Source organism: Bos indicus, chromosome 27, assembly GCF_029378745.1.
Source record: "Bos indicus isolate NIAB-ARS_2022 breed Sahiwal x Tharparkar chromosome 27, NIAB-ARS_B.indTharparkar_mat_pri_1.0, whole genome shotgun sequence".
In the NCBI taxonomy this organism is placed as follows: Eukaryota; Metazoa; Chordata; class Mammalia; order Artiodactyla; family Bovidae; genus Bos; species Bos indicus.
Window position 1 is genome coordinate 13,100,571 of NC_091786.1, and position 16,364 is coordinate 13,116,934.

The following is a 16,364-nucleotide window of genomic DNA, read 5'->3' on the forward strand; positions in this document are numbered from 1 at the left end:
GACTAAGAAGTATGTAAGTCATGTTATTTTGATCAGCAAAATCAGTGGCATGTTTTTGGTCTTGCTTTCCATTTTAGTACTAAAAGACCCTCAGGACAGGCAGAAAACTTATGTATTTGAAACTTTAGAATTTATGAGAACATGAACTCTGGAACTCACCAGCAGTAGAATTTGCTGAGCCCTGAAATGTCACAATTATGACATTTTCTATTAACTAATACTATCATTTGTTGTTGTTCAGATGCTAAGTCACATCCAGCCCTTTGTGACCCCATGGACTGCAGCATACCCTTCTAAAGCTCACTCGAATCCTTTGAATGTTCTTCAGCTACCTGGGTGTCTCTCAGTGGTGTGTCTCTTGCTTCTGCTACACCTATTAACGTAGTTCCTGATGAGTCTCTGAGCTCTAGTCACAGTACTCAACTCACAAAACATGACCACTCCATGTCTCCTGCTTGAATCCCTTTGAAGCTTTCCCTTGGCCTCAGAATAACTGTTAAAATCCTTATCACGCTCCACTGTGCACTGTGCAGGCCGGTCCCTTCCTGACAACCCAGCCTCCTCTACACCACGTGAGCCCATGCCCAGGATTCTGAGCCCCTGGTGGCTCTCAAGTCTTCAAGTTCACCAGTCTCCCTTCCACCCCAGGTCCTCTGGCCAAGATCTTCCCTCAGTCTGGAAGCTTCTCTACTCCTATGTCTCATGCTTGCTCCACTGGGCCCGAATAAATCACATTGTCTTCGTCAAAGAGCCTGCTCCGGGCCTCTCAGGTCTTTCTGTATGCGGTCTTGAGGTGCTTACCATTGTCCAATGTGTACAGCTTTGTTTGTGTGATAATTTGATTAATATCTGTCCCAGCTACATGAGGACAAAGGCTGACTCTGTTCATCTTTATCCCTAAAACCTTAACAATGCCTGATGCATAATCATAATACGCACGTGATTATATTTGTTGAGCAAATGAATATACGTATAACTAAGAAGCTGGTGTTCCCATTAGCTAGTTTATCTTCTCATCACGCAAAGACAACTAGAATGAATTTTTTAAGTTCTTTGTAGAGAAACCACTACTCTTGCTTTTCTCATGGGTTTCTAATATTAAAATGGCAAGTGAGACCCCAAAAATGCTATTAATTTTGCTGACTAGAAAAAAATTGCTTAGATATTTCTCAGCTATAACTTTATAGAACTAGTTTTTCATCCTGAGATTCTTCATAACAAGCCCCATTTGCTTTTTGAAATGATTTCGACATCCACAGACCTCTCTCTATTGTTGTCAGCTTATCTCTTGTGTTAAAAACCACTCTCCTCTCCTAAAATGTCTCCTCTTCTTGTACATTATGTATTTTCATAGAGTCTTTATGATATTTATATGTAATTATAGGATATAAAAATAAAGCATAATAGGGTTCTATATATCTATACTCTGCTTCTGTTGAATTGTAAATAATTATAATTAATAATTGTAAATAATTCAAATTATCTTCATCTCCAAATTTGACTGTAATCTGTACCTTCTTCTGTGGACTCTATTACCAAACTTTTCTATCAATTGTATTTTCATTGTAGGTAATTGCCTGGTATCAGCAAAATCGGGTTTAATAATCTTTCCACATGAGTCAACTGCCACCTCAAGAGCAAGGCAGTAACTTTTTTTGAATGATGTTGTTTGTCTGTTTTCATTGGCATATTTAAATTTTGTTGGCATCCATTTTTTTCCCTATGGTGTTAAGCTAATCAATTTACACAGAAAGAATCTGCATCTTATTGTTTTGCACACTGTGCTTTGTTTCCAGATAAAATTGAAACTTGGTGGGGAGTATAGGATATATTCATACAGAAACACACTGAGGATTTATGAAAATTTTAATCACCCTAAAAGATGAAATCTAATGACAAACAATTATCACTACGCTTTCTCTGCTTTCCCTGATTTTACATGAGCGTGTTCCGCAGTCGTTCCCTCCCATATTTGTTGTTTCAGGGTGGTCGATACTCATTGAAAAGTTAGTTGATTCTAGAAGAATGTCATTATTTTCTTTCTAAAACCAATCAATCCAACATCCCTTGAAAAACATCTATTTATTTATTTTTTTAATTGGGTATAATTGCTCCACAATGTTGTGTTAGTTTCTGCTGTATAATGAAGCGAATCAGCCATAATGTTAGGCCTTCAGTCGTGTCCAACTCTTTGCGACCCCATGGACTGGAGCCCACCAGGCTCCTCTGTCCCTGGGATTCTCCAGGCAAGGATACTGGAGTGGGTACCATTCCCTTCTCCAGGGGATCTTCCTGACTCGAGGAGTGAACCTGGGTCTCCTGAATTGCAGGCAGATTCTTTACTGTCTGAGCCACCAGAGTAATGTATACATATAAATAATAATTATAATTTAGAGTTAAACAGCATTTTAAAGTATTAGCTAGCACTCTAAGTGCTTGAAAATATTAAGTCATGTCATCCTGATAAATGTGTGGGAAGGTTTCATTTTCTTCTCACCTTTTTAAAGGCGAAGTGATCAAAGCACAGAGAGACCGTGCATCTCCCTCAAGGTTACACAGACACAGCTGTTACGTGGTGTAGCTGGAGTTCATTCACAGGCAGCTGGGCTTCCAAACCTGCTCTTTCAGCATCTTATAAATGTGGATAGCACAAGTAACACCAACCGGAACAGTAACCCTAAGGGTGCTGTGACAGCGTGGAGGGTTCGTGTCAGAGCCCAGCCTGGGTCTTCCCTGAACCTGTAACGTGTGCTATCGTGGGGCTCACCCGTTGACAATTACATATAGAAGATCCACACAAACTAGAGTTCAAAGCCAAAGCAGAGCTATAAGCTCCTCAAATATCTCCTCAAAGAAACTGAAATATGCATTTTACAAGATGAAATTCAAATCCAGCTTTCAAGGAGCTCTGGAACACTCTCTCATTGAAGTCCCCTGGCCCCTTTGACAGCTCATCTGGAGTGGAGGACTGTTCCCTGAACTTCATAGCCCCAAGCATTCACCCCACCACTCATTTGCTCTTCAGTGCACAGTGGCTCCCATGCAGAGTCTATCAGATGTTCAAATCTTATTCTTTTGGTTAAAAAATGATTTTTTTTTCTTTCAGTAAAGAAATACTGATCTGTGGGCATAGATTGCCACATAGCACAGTTGAATTATTTTTTCTAATATATATATTTATTTTATTGATTTGGCTGCACTGAGCCTTAGTTGCAGCATGCAAACTCTTAGTTGTGGCATGTGGGATCTATTAATAGTTCTCTGACCAGGCATCCAACCTGGACCCCCACCCCAGGAGCTCAGTCTTCACCACTGAACCACCAGGGAAGTCCCTGAATTACTTTTTATTCCCCAACACTCTGTGCATACATATTTGCTCCAGTATAGACCAGCTTCTCTATATCTCTTAGAGAATGACAGCCATTCCTTGACTCCCACACTGTAACTCAATTCTTTCAATAGACCTTGATCTGGCCCCTTGAGAACAAATGCAATAGATTTCTTTCCCTTCACTTTCCTTTTTCTGATAATTATATCAATTATCTCTTAGTCAACCAGGTTCAAAGCCTAAAAGTGATCTCTGACCTATCTTTGTCTACCTTATATCCTCCATGTATTTTTGTTTCTTTTTTATTTTCATTTTTTGGTAAGGAAAAAAAAAAAGAAGAAAAGGGAGGAACAGAGAGAATCAGACTCATTGTTTGACACTTGGAAACCATTGCAAAGGATTATAGTGCTAAAATGAAAGCTAAATGCTAAAACTCAAGGAATGGATTCATTTGATTAATGGCTGTGATTGCTGCTTAAAATTACTAAGTAAAATGCAAAAACAAAGAACCCATGCATTTTTTCCCCTTCAACAGAACCAGAAACAAGTATTTGTAAATTCACACAATGGTAAACATAACTGTGGGCTCTGGGAATATGGTGTGGCCTAAGTTTGTCCTACCCTTAATCTAATTATTATCATTTGTGATCCTGGAATTAGCAACAGGGAACAAGTGGAAGGAGCTTTAAACAAGACAGAAAGATGGCAAGTCTTAGATAAATTCACAAACGTTTCACTCTTCATAAAGATGAAGATAATTTTTTTGCTTTTACTACTAGCTGCTACTGCTGCTGCTGCTAAGTCACTTCAGTTGTGTCCGACTCAAAAGACTCTAAGTGGACTCGTCAAATAAAGTTCAGCTTAACACACTGCTGGGGTAGACTTTTACGATCATTAAGATTTTTTTTTCCATGTAATTATTTTAGATTAGCAGTAATCCCTTGGCACAGTGCATCTCAATATCTTTAGAGTTTCAGAATTAAAATCACGCACAAAAAATATCAGATCAAGTTTTTTTCCCAGTTTACATATATCATTTATTTTGTTTTAGGGTTCCTACTCTTCTAAGACAAAGTGATTTCAAACTTCTGTGCATCCAAGAAAACTGAGGAACTCTCCAAAGAAAAGAAGGTAAGTCCTGGGAACAAAACTGTCTCCAGATCCATCAAATAAGACAAAAAGGGCTTCATAAAATATGTAACTTGTTCGTCTTGATAAACATGACACCTGGGCCAAGCTGCAGTGTACTTGGTGGTGGTGGTTGTTCAGTCGCTCGGTCATGTCTGTCTCTCTGAGACCCCATGGACTGCAGCACCCTAGGCTTCCCTGGCCATCACCATCTCCTGGAGCTTGCTCAAATCGATGTGCATTGAGTCGGTGATGCCATCCAACCGTCTCATCCTCTGCTGCCCCCCACACCTTTTGCCTTCAATCTTTCTGAGCATCAAGGTCTTTTCCAGTGGCCAGAGTATTGGAGCTTCAGCACCAGTCCCCCCAGTGAGTATTCAGAATTGATTTCCTTTTGGATTGACTGGTTTGATCTCCTTACAGTCCAGGGACTCTCAAGAGTCTTCTCCAGCATCACAGTTCAAAAGCACCAAGTAATGTGTACTTGGAAGCACATTACTAATGCTGTTAACCTCCATAAATTCACTGTCAGCAATGATTCCAAAAAGTGGCGTTAAGCTAGTTTTTATGCTGTTTCTGATTAAATGAAAGCAATGGCATTTCTTACAGGTTTTTTTTTTTTAATTAGCTGGATGAGGACATCCTAAAATATATAGACTCGGCTTTTTTAACTAGAATTTCCTCCCAGAATGGAATAGACCAAACACAGTGGATTATAGAGTGTGTGTGTTTCCCCACTTTGTAAGTGATTTGGAAGCTCTCTTGTTCTCAGAAAGTCTTAATCCTTTCTGAGCAGCACTTACATGGCAACCTTAGAGAATTAAACTTGTACCTGGTTATTTTTGTTCTCCTCTGGATATAGCTCAGTGCGTTTTCTCAATGGTAACCATGGTCGAGTAATTTAAAGCTTTTGAACCTTGAGAACAGTTTCATTTAAAACCACATTCTGAGGGATTTCCTCAAAATGAAAAGTGTTTTCTACTAGAAAGCTATAAAAGAATTTACAATAGAAAACCTGATAAGTGTCCTGCTCAGGATGTGTATACAGTGGCATGCCTAAAAGATCCGGTTTCCCAGAGTAAATCATTCAAAAAGTGCCTGACTGTTTGGCTTACTGGGTTGAGTTCTTTGAGTATCTTTGACTTCACTTGATTAATGGCTTATTTCTTCTTTTAATACAAACCTCAGTAAAATTTTCCTCTGGAGAAAGGGATTTTCCAGATTATGAAATAATTATGAAACACAAATATATAAGAATGACAACATATTAACATTGGAAAACTTGAATTACTTGCACATATTTCTTTTTGATACTCTCTTCAGTCAACAACAATATATGTTCTTTTTTAAAATGAAAAAAGAATCTTTGAAAAAATTTAGAGGTGAAGCGCCTACATCTTAAATCTATGACAGTAGCAACAGTTGTGTCACTGATAATTTTATATCTAGGTTGCTAGATTGAATTGATTTTATATCCAAAACAAGCAATCTGTTTTTTCCCCCTGCATTAAAACTGATACAAATTTAGTACTCACAGAAGAGGTTTTTTTCTTTTCAGCTTAGAGAAGGGCAAATAGAAAATAGAAGGGATATTTTTTAACAATGAAGTTATGGTCTAATTAGTTATATGTGTTGCATATGATAGTAGCAAATACTCGTGTTTTCTTTTAATGTTCCTTTCAGGCACTTATTTTTTTGCTTTTCGGGTAAGGGTGTTTCAAAGAACGGTGGCACAAGAGTCCCTTAATAAAAGTTCTTGTGGACACACATAGACTTCCTTACATACTCAGTAATTAACCAAAGCGGAAATAAAACTCTGGAGTGAATAGCTGTTGTATTCCACCTCTTGCATGCAGGATAATTTTTTCCCTTGATCTCAGTTTAAATAGTGGTGAGATTCCTCTGTTAAGATAAAATAGACGTATTTATATGTCTAATGCAAAATAAATGGACATATTTATATGTCTAATACAAAATAATTATATGTCTAATAATATAAAATAGACATAATTTTGCATCATGCATTTTCCTCAGTAGCTGTTAAGATTATCTCTTAGAATTTTAGCAGTATATTTTGCACAATCCATGAAATCAAAGACCCTTGGAATATATGTGCGATAGACAGACAGATTAGATGAGAAGTGTTTTATCTAAGTTGCTTTGCTGCTATTTTCCTCAAATTTCCCTCCTGACTTTTCATTCACATGTGAACCATGACAAAGGCTGTGAAAAACTTACCCATACACTTTGATAATAGACTTCAAGTAAATTACATTTTTAGGACAAGTTGTCATGGAATTATTCTGGAATTCCTAGCTCGCATTATGAATGGGAGCTACACACTTAGTTTCAGACACCTTAAGCTGAAATGTAATCATCTGTGTATTTTTTCCTATAAAAAGATAACTCAATATTCAGGGCAAAAGCAATATTTGGTTCTCTGAAACCTACCATCGATGAGATTCCTTCGGATCTTCCGCATTTCACCCCTAGAAAAAGCTCTTTCTATGGATGCCTCTATCATAAAGCAGGTAAACCTCCCCTTGTCTTGTAAGTACCCTCTCTTCAAACCCTTCTCTTCATGTAAAGCACTCTTCCATTTCAGGAGGTTCTCAATGACAACCATTTAGTCTTCGGTAGCTAACATATAAACTCCAATGTTTAGTGCTCCTCCGAGATTCACAATGAATGGTAACTTTTCATAGGAGATAGTTGGGGCTATGGAGATAGGCCGTTGCCTTAAAAACACATGTATAAGCATGTATCTTGATGAAGAAACAAAAGGTGTCTTGCACATACCCCCCAAATCTCCCTAAATCAGGCAACCAACTACCTATTTTCTAACCTGGGAAAGACATCCCAACCAAACCAAAACAAAACAGTTCTAAAAGAGTCTGTCTAAACTATATTCATCAGAGTTTTACTCTTCTGATTTAGACAAGATATCATGACTATGCTTTAGGGCATAGACTTTAGCTAATATTTTTCAGTGTGGTTGTAAATGTACTCAAATGTCCTTAGGTTCTCCAGATATTTTTTTATGAAACCCAACAAAGTTACATAAACATTTCCTATATTTAAAAAATTAAAAAGCAATGTTTTGCAAAAAGAGGACACATAAATATCACATAATTTCCCCATATAGAATCATGCTATTATTTAAAAGTTGGTAAGAAGGATGGAAAACATGTAAGATGTTAAGTGATCCATTTTAGAAGTGGAGACAAGGCATATCATAAAAAAACTGAAATCCAGTTGATAAGCCAAAGCTTATCATTTTTTAGGCAGTAAACTCCACCCTTTTCCATGGCTTTAGAAAACTGAACTCAAAATTCTAAAACCTTGGACTTGTATAAAGTTTTTATTATAATTTTTTTGTGCTCGATCAATATTGACCAAAAGAGAATGGGGAAAAACCAAGAACCCACATAGTAGTCAAACTGAATATTCCATCACTGTCCCAACTGGGATGAGACTCAGATTATATGACCATTTGGCAGATAATCTAAGAATTCAATGGAATGAAAGAAACAGCATAAATTAACAATGTCAAAAAAAAAATCATCGTAAGCCTTTTAGATGATTTTAAGTATCATTTTAAGTATCATTTATGCTTGTTGTTTTTTGGAATCAAAGATCATCGTGGCTGACCGCAGGTTTTACTTTTCGTCTGGGTGGTTTGGTATTTTGCGGACACAGCGTTTGATGCAAGAGAAATGTTAGGGCTTAAAATTTGTGAGATACTGGTAACTTTTCGCCGTGCTTCTTGGTCCCTTGCTCCTGCATAAGAAGGCTTATCCCGGAGTCTGGACCTAAGCAGTGTGGTTCAAGGTGTCCTGTTTGGCCCAAGACTTGGGAAAGAATGATAGAGCTTTCTGAAGCTGCCAGTCTGATTTGAAAATCTGGGCAAGTCTGTACCCAAGGGAGCATTCAGGCTTATTGAGTGCTTTGACCATTCGTGTTTGCGTCTGACTTTATATATGCTAAGTACAATATCCGTGTCTGTCTTCTGTGATATTGCCAAGGTGACACTTGGCTTCAGTCTAAAAGAGGAGGGAGGGCATAAACAAATTTTCTTGTTAAAATATATAACCTATGGGGGAATAAGAACAAAAGACAAAGTGATTAGGGAAAAAATTTCCATTTATTTAGGTCACTATTTTTTTTAAACCATGAATTAAAATTGAATAGTAAGTTATTCTATTACAGAAAAAGAGCAAAATCAGGTTTTGGGGGGCTGTCCCAGGGCTAGTGAAAAAAACAGCAGAAATAGCTAATAAAGAAAATACATTGGCAGACTCACTTGAACACTGGCTAGAGAGCACGTCTGAAGTTGATTATTTCAGTTTCATCCTATATCAGCTATAAAGCATTGCTCTCACAAAGTTAAGGTTGCTGGATATTTCAAGGGCCCTTATAAATATCACAGTGTAATTATTTTTGTACCTGGATAGGAGCCATAAGGTATGCTGATGTCACACATCATTTTCTCCACAAGTGTGTGGCCTGGTCATTGTGTCACGAGTTGGCATTTACATAGGTTTGCACCAACAGGGTTTCCCTGCTGTCTCAGATGGTAAAGAATCTGCCTGCAATGTAGGAGAACAGGGTTCTATCCCAGGGTTGGGAAGATCCCCTGGAGGAGGACATGGCAACCCCACTCCAGTATTCTTGCCTGGAGAATCCTCATGGACAAAGGAGTCTGGTGGGCTACAGTCCATGGGGTCACAAAGAGTTGGACATGGCTGAGCGACTAAGCCCACACAGCACAACAGAATGCTGGATCCTTGGAGAACACCAGGGGGTGTCTGTGCCGGGGCTGAAACAAGTCTTCATCCCCAAGAGGGTTTATTCTTGTCCCAATTTCTCCTACCACCAAATTCTTGGCCCTATAGGATTGTGAGTATCTTCTGTCTGTGGTAAAGCCATGGTTGTGGAAATGCACAGCCTTGTATAAAGTGATGACCCTCTGCTGAGACCAGACCACTCGCATTACAGCTTGTGCACCAACCCACAGGGATCCACCTAAGAAACTGATCTTTAAAATGCCATCAATAGACAACACTTAGGAGGGAGGCCAAGCCAGATAATAGATTTGCAGAGGAGCAAATCTTCTGTTTATTGACTCAGGAATCAGAAAATATCTCCCCAGGGATTACATGGATATTGTTTTGCTAATAGGTGGTACTGATTTGCCTTCAGTTTTCCAAACAGGAAAAATAAATAAATACAATGCTACAGAGGATGTAGTTTGATGTAATGATAGACCTTGGAACTGATTAACTTAGGCTTAAATTTTTATTCTATTCCTTCTGACCTTGAAAACTTGGCAATGAGAATTCACTTTGCAGTTGCTTAATCTGTAAAAGGGAAATAATAAACCCCTCTACTGTTAGTTCTGGGCCTCCCAGGTGGCTCAGTGGTAAAGAATCCGCCTGCCAGTGCTGGAGACACAGAGTCAATCCCTGGGTCAGGAAGATCCCAAGAGGAGGAAATGGCAACCCACTCCAGTGTTCTTGCCTGGGAAATCCCATGGACAGAGAGCCTGGTGGGCTACAGTCCATGGGTACGCAAAGAGTCAGACTCGACTGAGTGACTGAGAGCGAGCGAGTAACTATTATTTTATGAAGAGAAAATGTGGCTAACATATCAAGGTAGTACTTATATATATATATACATATATGAAATGTTCAATAAGTTATCTGTTATTATTATTTAAGGTAATTAGTTTACAAAAGCCACGTGTTCTAGAACAAGTTTCTGTTTTGAACTTCCTCTTCTAAGATCCATTAGTTAAAGGATAGAGTGCAGATATTTTCGACCTTCTCATATTTTTATCATATTTATTGACAGAGAAGAAATGAAATCTAAACTTAACAAGTAGAAGAAAGAATAGAAATAGGCAATGCTGAGAATATTTTTTTTACTAGAGCAGCCACATTCAGGCAAGCCTCATCCCACCTCTTGAATCAGACTGCAAAGGGAAGATTTAGGGAGGTGCAAGCACCCGACTCCAGTACCCTTGCCTGGAGCATCCCGTGGACGGAGGAGCCTGGTGGGCTGCAGTCCATGAGGTCGCTACAAGTCGAACACGACTGAGCGACTTCACTTTCACTTTTCACTTTCATGCATTGGAGGAGGAAATGGCAACCCACTCCAGTGTTCTTGCCCGGAGAATCCCAGGGACGGGGGAGCCTGGTAGGCTGCCGTCTATGGGGTCGCACAGAGTCAGACACGACTGAAGCAACTTAGGAGCAGCAGTAGCAGCAATGAATGTTGAAGGTTTTGCCTCAGGAAGTGTAGCCAATTGCCAGTGTTCGCTCTGGGCATATCTTTCTTGTTAGGTCCTAAACAGAAGGCTTGCTGTATGGAAGATTACCAGAAGTAAATAAGCTTAACAAAGAGGAGTGTTAGAACAGCTAGCAAAAAAAAAACCTAAGTGTCCGTGTCTAGCTTCAGAGAACTCCAGCAGGAAAAAAGGCGGGTGTCATTCTGCATGCTGCTCTGTCCCTGACGCTGGCCAAATACTCTGTGTCAATACACAGTGAAGGTTCCATAAGTATGTGTTGAATGGATGAATAAATGAGCGATTTTCCTGGAAAATAATATTCTGGGTGGTCTCTCTTCTAGGAGCTCAGAGATGACTTCCAACAGTCACAGCATAGTTATAACCTTGTGTGGAAACATCCACTCAGCATGTTTTGATCTTGACTATTCGTGAATGTATTTCTAACTTTGGACACAGCCACTCAGCACACTTTGACTATGACTATTAGTGCCTTTGCTCTCCATGTTCCTGCTGTGTGTGTCTATCTCCAGACTGAGCCGGATTAGAATAAATCTACTTGGAGATCTTTCGATGGACGTCCTTTACAACTATGAAGTTATTTATAAGGGGTAGTTTTCCATAGCTAATGTATTTCTTAATTTGTGAGCCTGACCACATAAGAAATGTAATAGCAAAAAAAAAAAGAAATGTCATAGCAATGATTCCAGTGATCCATGCAGCCAGCAGTGGCCCTAAGGAATAGTCTATGTGAGATTGTGGTTGCCACTCAGATATGACATAAATAAACTTCTTCAAAGCACCTTATAATTCACCAAAAGTTTCTCATATCAGAATTTATTTAATCATGTTGAATGTTATAAGCTAAAAGTAACTTCTCATAGATGTTCCCCCAATTTTAGCGACTTTTTATTGTACAAATTTAGATATTAAAGAGTTTAAATGGTAATAACTATTAAACAGTGATAAAATATGATTGTTTCAGAAAGGGATTGTTACCCAATATCAAAATATTTTTAAGTAGTAACTATTACAAGTATAGGTGAATAATCAAAGAACAATACCGATGTCATGAATGTTTACCTATTTCTATACCTTCTTTTTTTCTTTTTGTTCATTCCCCTGAGAATAGTATTTCCCTAGTTCCAGATTTTGTGATGTTTGCTTTATTCAAATACATCAGATAATCACCTTCCTTGTTGATCTGCAATATCTAAATGATACTAATATTGATAAATTGTTTCACTACAGCAATTTCCTACAAGAGTCAGATGTCAAAAAAAAACTCTGACTTGTGAACATAATAAAACTCAGTTGAATTAACAAAGGTGACTTCAGTTGAATAACATGTTCAGGGTAAAAGATATTTTTTGTACCTCTATAAAGGGAGCTTTTATCTTTTCACACATATATCATTTAAGCACCGAAGGAAAAAAAATCCCTCTCAGACACTGTTTATTGAAGAAAAAATTTCATGAGAGCCAATCTCATTTTTCCAGCAGTGCCAGCAACCTACCATTCTAAAAGGGGAGCAGGTGATGCTTTTGAAAATACTGCCTGCATGTTGCGACACGTTTATTTAAAAATACTGTTTCTATTATTCTTGAGCACCTCAAGTAAAACCTCATTGTCAGTGGTGTGATCACCAGGCATGGTAAGTTGTTTTCATGCAAGCAGTTCAAACCCTCCTCTGATGTGGTCAATTAGGGGAGCTTTATATAACTCCTTAGGACCAACTAGGGGGACTTTTGCTGTGACTTTTTTTTTTTTTATATAATTGGGTTCTCATTCCTCCTGACCTACTTAGCATGGGGGAGTCAGCCATCAGCTGGTCTTTCTCACAGTCACTCAAGGAGACTTGGGCAGTGGGGACTGGCAATTTGTATGCCGGCCTCTGTGTGCGTCTATTTAAAAGTCCAGCTATAGATCTACCCATCATCCACTCTCTCTATTCAATTACTCACCATCGACACACTTCTCGAACAAAAGTTCTTTGGTGTGAGCATGATCTTAGACTAGATTTATACAAAGTGCAATAGCCCTTTATCTGAAGAATAAGGTGTGTAAAGAGAACCCTGGATCAGCACTCTATCTTCTGTATCAGACTTTGACCTCGAGACCTACCCTGATATAGTTTGTAGCCAGTTTGAAGAGCTTCTTTCCTCTCTCCTGGAAAGGGACCATGGGAGGGAGGCGAGCAGAGAAAGAGCTCTGGCTATTCTTCTCTTCGGAGCGGTCAGCAGCCCCAGTGCTTCTTGGAATTGTCCCCGTCATCCTCCACTCCTGTTCCAACACCACCCATCAGATTCAGCCGGGAAGTTCAGCATGCAAAGTGTGAGCGTACAAAGTATCTTACATATGTGAGTTGTATGCCTGCTCTTGATGGATGTTTAAGGTCACAATTATATTAAATGCCACATCTCAAAATCAAGGTAGAGTGGCACTCAGAGAGAAATCTGATGACTACTTAAGGGAAAAAAGGAAACTCTGAGAAGGATTTGAGTGTCAGTAAGAGGTGACTGCATCTTAGTCTGAATGGTGTTTATTTATCTTTCCTCTATGTGTGAGATAGGTGAGTATATATAAATATCTCTGAGGGAGTAGCATGAATAGATCAGGGGACAATAGAGAAATGGTATTGATCCTTTTAGACTAATAATGTTAAAACTCAGACACTGAAGAGAGTAGTGTTTTTATAAAATATTAATTGATTTATAATATTGTGTTAATTTTTGCTATACAGCAAAGTGATTCAGTTACATATATACATATTGTTTCCATGTTCTTTTCCATTATGGTTTATCATAGAATATTGAATATATTTCTCAGTGCTAAACAGTAGGACCTTGTTGTTTATCCATGTTAGATATAATAGTTTGCATCTGCTAATCCCAAATTCTCAATATTTCCCTCACCCATCCCAGAGTGAAGGTTTTGTCTGGCCTGCTTTTGAGAAAATTGGCTTAAAGGAGAAACTGAGCCCTGAAAGGCTAGGGCACACCCTTAAAAGTAAGTTAATTTATTGTCCTATGGCATTGCCCTATGTCCTTGAAGGGATACAGAAAATGCATCAAACACATGTCCAACCTGACCTGCCAAGAGCTTTCAGTCTGTTAAGGGAAGTAAGTCATAAGCAAAATATGCCAAATACAGTGATTCATTGACACAGTAGAGGTTCACCTGACATGACATGGGAATTAAGAGGAAGAGGGAGATAAGTGCAGAAAGTTCTGTTATTGAAAGCATTTGCCACAGGGATGTTCAAACGGTCTGCAGAGATGACTTTCAGCCACTGAAGGTTACAGTGGCCGGTGGAGGGACCTAAAATGCCCACATTTTGTTGTGGGCTTAGTTCATGTCTGCACTTGGTATGCCAATTGGTGTCACAGAGAGAGGTATTTTCGGAGACTCATGAGGCGACTGTTAAAAGCAAATGAAGCATTTTTTCTGTTCTTAAAAAGCATCATTTAGAGAAAACCATAATTCCAAAAGATACATGCACTCCAGTGTTCATTGCAGCACTCTTTGTAATAACCAGGGCATGGAAGCAACCTAAATGCCCATCAGTAGATAAATGGATAAAGAAGATGTCGTACATGCATACAATTTATCAGTTCAGTTCAGTTACTCAGTCGTGTCCAACTCTTTGAGACAGCATGGACTGCAGCACACCAGACCTCCCTGTTCATCATCAACTCCCAGAGGTTGCTCAAATTCATGTCCACCAAGTTAATGATGCCATCAACCATCTTATCCTCTGTCGTCCCCTTCTCCTCCTCTTCCCAACATCGCGGTCTTTTCAAATGAGTCGATTCTTCCTAACAGGTGGCCAAAGTATTGGAGCCTCAACTCCAGCATCAGTCCTTCTAATGAATATTAAGGACTGATCTCTGTTAGGATGGACTGGTTTGATCACCTTGCAGTCCAAGGGACTCTAAAGACTCTTCTCCATCACCATAGTTCAAAATCATCAATTCTTCGGCACCCGGCTTTCTTTATAGTCCAACTCTCACATCCATACATGACTACTGGAAAAACCATAGTTTTGACTACATGAACCTTTGTTGGTAAAGTAACTGCTTTCTAATATGCTGTCTAGGTTGGTCATAGCTTTTCTTCCAAGGAGCAAGTGTCTTTTAATTCCATGGCAGCAGTCACCTTCTGCAGTGATTTTGGAGCCCAAGAAAATAAAGTCTGTCACTATTTCCATTGTTTCCCCATCTATATACTCAGCAATTTTTTTAATATGCCATTTGCAGCAACCTGGATGGGCCTAGAGAGTAGTCAGACACAAAAAGACAAATCATATGATATTGCTTATATATGGCATCTAAAAAAAAAAGGGTACAGATGAACTTGTTTACAATGTAGAAGCAGAGTCACAGATGTAAAAGCAAACATAGTTACCAGGGGATTAGTGGCAGGCGGGAATAAATTGGGAGGTTGAGACTGCCTTATACACACAATTATATATATAATGGGGGCTTCCTTGATGCCTCATATGGTAAAAAGTCTACCTGCAATTCTGTAAACCCAGGTTTGATCCCTGGGTCAGGAAGATCCCCTGGAGGAGGGCATGGCGACCCCCTCCAATATTCTTCCCTGGGAAATCCCATTGACAGAGGAGCCTAGTGGGCTACAGTCCATGGGGTTGCAAAAAGACAGACATGACTGAGCAACCAACACTTTCACTTTCTTTTCATATATAAAATAGATAAGTAATAAGAACCTCCTGTAAAGCCCACAGAATTCTACTTTGGTCTATATGGGAAAAGAATCTTTTATAAAAAGTATGGATATGTGTGTGTGTGTGTGTGTGTATAACTTATTCACTTTGCTTATACACCTGAAACTAACACAACATTGTGAATCAACTATACTCCAATTTTTTTTAAACAATTAGGGAAATTTGAACACTGAATACATATTTGATAATAGTAAAAAAATTGCTAATTGTGTGATAATATTATAAATTACATCATTACTATATATTATAATATATAAAATGTATTATAAAGTTTAAAGATACAAATCTTTATTTTAAAAAAGTCATTTATTCACTCAAGTATTTTCTAAAGTACCTAATTCTGAGACATGTCAAATAAACATGTTATTGTCTAGGCAAATAATTTATAGTTATAATAAAGATCAACCTGAATAGTACAATTTGATCATTTAAGATTTTAAAGTTTCACACTTTGAGTACTGAAGATTATTGGAATAGTTTAGTTACCTCTTCAGAAAGTCACGTCAGAGGTAAAGCACCGAGGGTTATCCTAAATGTCATCCTGTTTATTCGCTCAGGTCAGTGGTACCCAATGGGGACAGTTTTGCCCCTCTGGAGACAGTTGATAATTTCAGGATCCATTTTTGGGTGTCACAGCCTGGGGGAATGGGGTGGGGAGGGTGATACTGGCATTTAGTGGGTAGAGGCCAGGGATGTTGCTAAACATTTTTCAATGCATAGGACAGCCTTGTAGGATCACAAATTAGCCAGGCTCAAATGTCAATACTACCAAGGTTAAAAAACCCTGACTTAACTTCTCCTTTAATCATTAATTTCAAACCCCATAAACGATGAATGTTCTGCATAGAGAGGCCTGATATTCATCTACCCCCTGT

At 38.7% G+C, this 16,364-nt stretch overlaps 1 protein-coding gene across 6 annotated transcripts in view; it reads left to right on the top strand.

Annotated features, from left to right (window-relative positions):
• Positions 1-16,364, top strand: part of TENM3 (teneurin transmembrane protein 3) — a 2,742,616-nt gene that overhangs the window by 2,026,765 nt on the left and 699,487 nt on the right. For all 6 annotated transcript variants that reach the window (XM_070781691.1, XM_070781692.1, XM_070781693.1 and 3 more), the window contains one exon: positions 4,380-4,459. The gene's annotated coding sequence lies outside the window, so the exon portion shown is untranslated. The remainder of the gene's footprint in view (positions 1-4,379; positions 4,460-16,364) is intronic.